An 8,247-nucleotide genomic window follows, 5' to 3' on the forward strand; every position below is an offset into this window, starting at 1 on the left:
TGTTATTATAATTCATAAAGTTATGTTTTTAAATCAAAACACCTCCTAAGAGGTGAGGAGTATCATTTTTTCATTGCTTGATCAGTCACCTTCTCATCTCAGTACGATGTCTCCCCCAGGCATCTTATTACCCCTTTCAAAACACAGGCACATTTTGAAAGAATGCCTACCAACAGTGATATCTGATTAGCTCCACAGTCACAGCCAAGATCAGGTCCAAGTTTAAAACACCAAGTATAAGGGAGGGTGGCACTTTGATTCTTTGCTCTGCAGAGCAGTTTAACAACATTTTCAGTCCACTCAAATTATACATGAACATAAATTTCATTTTAAACATGTTTAATGGGCTTGGAAAAATGCTCAGCACTGTTTAGTATCAGTTAAATATGTTATTAAGTATCCAAACCAATTTTCTAGTCAGGTCACCTAAAAAAAAGTTGTTTAAAAGGCATCACATAATCAAAACTCACTTTATGTGGGGAAGAAGTTCCCAGCGTGAGACTCGCTTCAAAATCTCTCACAAGCCCAGAAATAGAGTCGTCAACAGATGAAAGCCTCTGCCCTGAATTCACACTGTAATAGGTTTTACAGGCCCTGAGAGGATGTTTTCCTGCTGATAATACACTCAACCGACATAATGGTGTTTTGATAAAACGTGCACATTTAATAATACATGAAAATATGTGCATTTGTGTGCTGCAGAGCTGCATGTGTGTGTTTTGTGGTTCTGCCCTTCCTCCTTTTGCAGCAGGTGATCGGATGCAGGTGTTTCCACCTGTTCATCAGGCCCGGGCAACAAAAGCTGAAAAAGGAAGTGCTGCTTGAAGCCAGTGGGCCATTTGGGAAGCATTCAGGCTGTTTGTGTGCACTATTATAGTGAATGAAGCCTGGTGGCTTTTACCCACTTTTACAAGGGGAGTGTTTGTTGTTTGGGGGGTTTTTTCTGTTGCATTTGTGATTTAATCTTTTTCCTTTGGATTTTTAAAGACTTGCAGGAAGTCTGTTTGGTATCTGTTCTGTCCTTATCTGGCCCCTGTTTTGAGTACTTTACTTTAATTTTTAATAAAAAGTGTCACTTATACTTAACTCTGTTTCTCCCAGACTTTCTCCTCGTTAATTTTTAATTGTTACGGTATGAAAACAGTGCAGCAGGAGCTCCTTTGTGATGCTGTATTGATGAATCGTTCTTGTTTTGCAATGTTACTATTGGCTGTGGAATTTTTAGTCCCATTATTTTAACCTTCTAAGTTTTGATTTGATATGCATTTTTCATTTCTTCTAGCAATATGGAATTAGCAGGTTTTTTTAGAGTTTTTTTTTAAATTATGCTATCAAAAGGTTAAATTTATTGTTTATCACAACAAATCGCTGGAGATTTCTGTACAAAAGTGCTCAATTCACTGACAGAATGACAGCGATTGGCTGTAAATTTCATTGCTTCATGTTGCAAGTTGCAAATAACAAAACATCTAAAACTCCTGTGAGGTCAACATAAATGTTCCCTGCACCACACTGCAAATTAGAACAGTTATTCCAGAATAGGTGTGCATAACTTGTGCTTATCACCTTACAGACATGCAGAAAATCCAGAAAGTAATGCAGAGAAATGCATGCCCTACCACTGGGCTTAAGTGGAACTGTCTGATCACTGAGGTTCTCTCTCTAATATTGAAGGTTCTTTAAAGTACAAAGCTCCTTTAGATGACTGTTGTTGTAAACTGGAAATGCATAAATAAAATGGAATTGAATTCAACTGAGTAGACATGCAGTCCAGAGAACTGCACAGAGAAAGTGCTTATGTATTTAACAGTTTGGTGTGGCTCATGGTGATAAAGCTTATAAAATAATTAGACTCACCACCCCGCTGTCAGATCAAGTGCATGAGGGTTCTCTAGCAGACATTTGGAGTCCTTCTTTTGTCCCCGAGTCTGTATTACTGCAGACTCTGCCTGAGGGAATCAGTTCATAGTACGTTGACATTAAACACACGGTTGCAGTCACCACAGCCAACAAAAAAGGTACGAGGAACAATAAGTTTATATACGTCAGAGGAATGCATGCTTTATTCCACACCAGCCAGCTTTGAGTGTTTGTCTCCTTACTGACTCTTACCCAGGTCAGAGTCGTGTGGGCAGCAGTGGTAGCAGAGATGCCCACACCCACAGCAACTCCAACTCCTCTGGAGAGACCAGTGTCCTGTTTCTCCTCCTAGTTGGACATGTCTGAAATGTCTCACCTAGAAGAAGTCAGTGCGCATTCTAGCAGATGTACCAACCATCTTAACTGGCTCCACCTGAATGATCAAGGTCTTCTAACTCACTCACACACTCACACACACACACACACACACAGGTCAAAGAAGGCTCGTATGTGCCATTTATATCCACCGTCTCATTCTTGCCGCACCGCCCACAGCTCATGACCGTAGGTGAGATGAGCAAAGGTTGACCAGCTGTCACGTTTCTATTCAGATCATTCTGAGTCTTATGAACTCACACCGGAGCACTACTGCAGTGCAAACCGGTGTAGTCATGTCAGTCTTGGAGCATTTATATTAGGGTGGACACTTGTACTGGGCCTTACAATTTAATGGAACATTTTGTCCCAGTGTGTGTGAACAAATGTAGATAAGTGTGTGTCTGCAAATACATTCTCCCAGAAAAGTAGCTCTTGGGTGCAATTCCAGTTCAGTGACTGTGTGTGCTTAGCCCGAACTGGCCTTACAATTGCTTGCGTTCTAGTTTCCACATCTGTAAATGTGTAAGGGTCGTGTTTTGTCATCAGGGGGTGAATGCAAGGCTCTGTGCAGACCTTTGTGGAACCACAGCGCCTCAAAGGCATCGCAGTGGATGCTGGATTTGATGAGAAGATGTGTGAAGAGGTCCGTTATTACCTCACAACTGGAAGAAGAAGAAGTGCAGCAGTCAGTAATGTTTGGGTTCCCAATTGCTTCCCTCCCGAGCTGGCTCTACAGCTTTGCGATACACCAGAACAGAGACTTCAACTTTCCAGCAGTGATAATGTCAGTGAAATTTGATTTTCTGCTCACTGCCAAGGTACTCCTCAAACAAATTGAAACAAACCCTCCAAGCTAATAGAAATGAATAAAATAGGATCACACACACTCTTCCATGATGTCCACAGCTGTCAGTATCTGCGTGTGCAGTCAAGCATCGGCCCGGTCGCAGTTTGTGGAGGCTGTGGCCGCCCCCTGGCTACCACACAGCTCCATCATCACCGCAGAGAAACGAGCAGCGCTGAGAAATTTGTGCGATCTGTAATTTGTATCTATGCTTACAAAGTGAACTGTTTCACAGTTGTTAAGTATTTCACTATAAGCAAAGTCATGTCCAAGTGACGAGATGACGTCAGAGAGGTGCGTGCCTGCGTGCACGAGATTGTTATCGTTTTCTCTTGTGAGCATGCGCAATAAACGGCTAGTGTGGTTCCCAGGCCAAAATGGAAGATGGCTATCGTTATTTTCTCTCCGTGAATATTAAGCCACTAAAGAGTGCAAGCTAGCCACTTTGGAGAAGGTTTACACGCAAGACTGCTGTAGTAATGTCTACCGCTACAGGTTATGGGCCCAGTCATACCAGCCAAAGGTGGTTTAAGCTTTTATTCGACGGCGATGAGAAAAACTACGAGCTCTGGGAAACGCGGTTCCTCGCGCAAGACATGGAGTTGCGCTGCCTCGGTGCTGTCCTGCAGCAGGAAGCAGAGGACGACGAGGATGCCCGCGCCCAAGACGAAGCGAAGAACGGGAAGCATACGCAGAGCTGGTACAGTGCTTGGATGACAAGAGTTTGTCACTGGTCATGAGAGATGCAAGAAATAACGGAAGAAAAGCGCTGGAGATTCTCCGCGAGCACTATGCAGGAAAAAGACAAACCACGTGTCGTAAGTTTATACTGTGAACTGTCCTCCTCCAGATGACTAGTAAAGAAACAGTAACTGACTATATTATCAGAGCAGAGACTATATTCACGTCATTAAGAAGAGCTGATGAAAATATAAGTGATGGACTCCAGATAGCCATGGTAGTAAAAGGGCTACCTGATTCATATAAACCCTTTGTCGTGCACATCACTCAGACAAATGACACGGTAACGTTCAGCGAGTTTAAAACAAAACTGCGGAGTTACGAGAGTACCGAAAGATACGGGAGGAGTGACGTGAGTGTAGAGGAGGACAACGTGATGAAGACCATCGGGGACAAGGTCGCGGGGAAGACAGAGAGGAAAGAAAGTGGACATGGCTACTATCGAGAGTGCTACACCTGTGGTAAAAAGGGACACATGGCCAGGACTTGTCTTGCAGATCCCCAGTTAAAGAGAGAGGAGCAAAACTGGGGCACACCACAACGAGGAAGAGGACGGCGTCGTGGGCGAGGACGTGACTACATGAATAAAGCAGAGGAAGAGGCTACATCCTTTTGTTTCTTTAAAATGAGTGACTGTCCTATGCAACAAGAAAAGAAAAGTCTTTTAGTAGACTGCGGTGCCACCACACACATGATTAACGACGCCACAAAGTTCAAGACAGTGGACAAGAACTTCAAACCAGAGAACCACGTGATCGAACTTGCAGATGGAACCAAGGTGAAAGGAATGGCGAAGATGAGGGGCGACGCGAGATCTACATCCTGGACAGCGAGGGACGGCAGGTGAAAACAAGGCTGAAGCAAGCACTCTTCGTCCCATCGTTTCCTCAGAACATTTTCTCAGTTAAAGCAGCAACAGCCAACGGAGCGAACTCCATTTCAAGAATGGGGATAACTGGTTATTCCACAAAATGGAACCAAATTTGAGGTGAAGGTGTACGGTAGGCTGTATTACCTGAACACTGTAGAAAATGAAAATGTTGATGAGATATATGGTTGTCATGATATTCAGACCTGGCACAGAATACTTGGTCATTGTAACCTAGATGATGTTGCAAAACTTGAAAAGGTGGTTAAAGGCATGACCATAAAAGGAAAACAGGAAGGGTCCAACCAAAACTGTGAAGTTTGCATACAGGGAAAATTCACACAAAACAGAAACAGACAGGCAGATGCTAAAGCTAAAACTATACTGGAGCTAGTACACACAGATTTATGTGGCCCTATAGAGCCAGTAGGCAAAGATGGGTACAAGTATGCGATAACATTTACTGATGATTACAGTGGAATGATTTTTCCGTACTTTATAAAAGCAAAGAGTGGCACAACAAAAGCTACAGAAAAGTTCATTGCAGATGTAGCTCCATATGGAAAGATAAAATGTATAAGATCCGACAATGGTACAGAGTTTACCGGGCAACCGTTCCAAACTTTACTCAGGAGTAATGGGATAAGGCACGAGACTAGTGCACCCTACTCACCACACCAGAACGGAACTGCAGAAAGAGGTTGGAGAACCTTATTTGAGATGTCACGATGCATGCTGTTGGAGAGCAAACTCCCAAAGCATTTATGGACGTATGCTGTGCAAACAGCTGCCCAAATCCGCAACAGATGTTACAGTAGGCGACTGGAACAGACTCCTTACTGTGTATTCACTGGAAAAACACCTGACCTATCAAACATGAAGGTATTCGGTTCTGAGTGCTACGTGTACAAACAGGATAAAAAGAAACTGGACTCTAGATGTGAAAAGGGAATTTTCCTAGGCTATGACAAATATAGCCCAGCCTACAATGTCTACTATCCTGAAGTAGGAAAGATCCAAAAACACAGGCTGATAAAATGTCTTACTAAAAGTAGTGCAGACAGTCAGACACAAACAGATTTTGACGTCAGAAATGTTTTTGAGATCCACAAAATACACCACCAAACATGGTTGACCAAAATGAAGTAGAACCAAAGGCGAGTGTAGAACCAAACCTAGATGAGTTTACAGGGGCAGATTCAACAGAAAGTACTCAGGAAGGAGAAGAAGTGAGGTATCCTACAAGACAGAGAAAAGCTCCAGAGTATTTAAAGGATTATCAATGCAAAACTGAGTGTGACAAGGATGATGATGAAGGTGTAGACTATTTCTATAAAGTGGCTTATGGGGTGCCAATAACATTCAAAGAAGCCATGGACTCTAAAAATCAAAAATGTGGAAAAATGCCATGAGAGAGAAATGAACTCTTTAAAGGAAAATGAGACTTTTATTTTGATGCCACTGCCAGAAGGTAAACAAGCAGTGGGAGGCCGTTGGGTGTATGCAGTAAAGGAAAGCCCAGATGGATCTGAGACTTACAAAGCAAGGTATGTTGCAAAAGGATATGGACAAAAAGAAGGGATTGACTATAAAGAGACTTTTTCACCAACAGCGAGTATGACGTCTGTTCGAGCTTTGATGCAGGTGGCGGTGCAGGAAGACCTCACACTGCACCAAATGGACGTAAGACTGCTTATCTCCACGCTCCGATGGACTGTGAAGTTTATGTGGAGCAACCAGAAGGTTTTGAGGTAAAATCCAAGACAGGAGAACACTTAGTGTGTAAACTGAACAAGTCACTGTATGGTTTAAAACAGTCGGGACGTAACTGGAACTTGTTACTGCACGATTACCTTGAAGAGAATGGTTTTGTCCAGAATGATGCTGATCATTGTGTCTACAACAGAGGTTCTGAGAGTGGGAAGGTCATTCTATTAGTGTGGGTAGATGACTTGATCATAGCAGCAAGTGACAACACCTTACTCAGGGATGTGAAAGAGATGTTAAAGAAAAGGTTCAAGATGAAAGACATGGGTCCACTTAAACATTTTCTAGGCATCGATTTTTCACAGGATGAGGAGAGAGATTAAAATGACTCAAAAAGACATATTGAAAAGGTGCTGACAAAATTGGGGATGTCCGATTGTAAACCGAGATTCACGCCAGGCGAGCAAAAGTTAAGTTTTGACAGTGAAGGAGAGATCATTGATCCTACAGGGTACAGAGAGATGGTGGGAAGCTTGATTTACATTATGACATGCACCAGACCCGATCTAAGCTGGATCGTTAGTAAATTATCACAACATCTTGCGGAACCAAAACAACAGCACTGGTCTGCAGCAAAACATCTATTGAGATATTTGAAGGGTACTAGAGACCAAGAGCTTCACTATCACAAAAGTGAGAAAGGTCTAAAGCTTGAAGGGTACAGTGATGCTGACTGGGCGTCAGATAAAGATGACAGGAGGAGCACAACTGGATACTGTTTTAGTCTAACTGAAAATGGTCCAGTTATATCCTGGAAAAGCAGAAAACAGTCAACAGTAGCTCTATCTACGTGTGAGGCAGAGTATATGGCGCTGGCTGCTGCTACCCAAGAAAGTATGTATCTTGTACAACTACTTAGAGGAGTAGATAGTAGAGAGCATGTACCTGTTAAGATATATGAAGACAACCAGGGGGCGATAGCTTTATCAAAGAACCCGGTATGCACACAGAGGAGCAAACACATAGATATAAAGTTTCACTTTGTTCGATCTGCGCACACTGAGGGAAAGATATCTATTGAGTACTGCCCTACTGAAAATATGATAGCTGATGTTCTTACTAAGTCAGTGACAAAGGTCAAGTTCGAGAGTTTCAAGGAGTATCTATTTGGAAAATAAAATGGATCAGCACAGAGAATCCTAAAAAATGAACAAAGGAGCGATGCAAAGTTTTTTTTTTTTGAGTATGGCCAGTATTGAAAAATATATCTGTATATTTTTTTTTTTTGTTTGTTCTATTTTCTATTACAGAGAACAACGAACATGTCTTTGAGTGGGAGTGTTAAGTATTTCACTATAAGCAAAGTCATGTCCAAGTGACGAGATGACGTCAGAGAGGTGCGTGCCTGCGTGCACGAGATTGTTATCGTTTTCTCTTGTGAGCATGCGCAATAAACGGCCAGTGTGGTTCCCAGGCCAAAATGGAAGATGGCTATCGTTATTTTCTCTCCGTGAATATTAAGCCACTAAAGAGTGCAAGCTAGCCACTTTGGAGAAGGTTTACACGCAAGACTGCTGTAGTAATGTCTACCGCTACAACAGTGTTTGACATGGCTCGATGGGTCTGACTGTTGCTTCCACCTAATCCCAAACTGGAACTGAAATCCATAAAAAAAACTCTCCAATTATGACTGACATTGTTTATATTCATGAGTTGTGGCTATTATCATTGTGCTGATCAGATCCCGATGAATCGCAATTTAATCTTCATCAGTTAGGATCAACACAATCACACAAATCCCCAGAGGTGTCATTTAGCTGTTTTTCTATAACATGCTCTACAAATCAGA

The 8,247-nt window shown here is 42.4% G+C and overlaps 1 long non-coding RNA gene across 1 annotated transcript; it reads left to right on the plus strand.

The window, feature by feature from the left end:
• The first annotated feature begins 6,386 nt into the window (after nucleotides 1-6,386).
• LOC120443232 lies at nucleotides 6,387-7,884 on the plus strand. The gene is made up of 2 exons (XR_005615256.1): nucleotides 6,387-6,442; nucleotides 7,709-7,884. It is a non-coding gene; the product is annotated as an uncharacterized LOC120443232 (long non-coding RNA).
• Nucleotides 7,885-8,247: the final 363 nt, after the last annotated feature.

Source organism: Oreochromis aureus, linkage group 13 (genome assembly GCF_013358895.1).
Source record: "Oreochromis aureus strain Israel breed Guangdong linkage group 13, ZZ_aureus, whole genome shotgun sequence".
NCBI lineage: Eukaryota > Metazoa > Chordata > Actinopteri > Cichliformes > Cichlidae > Oreochromis > Oreochromis aureus.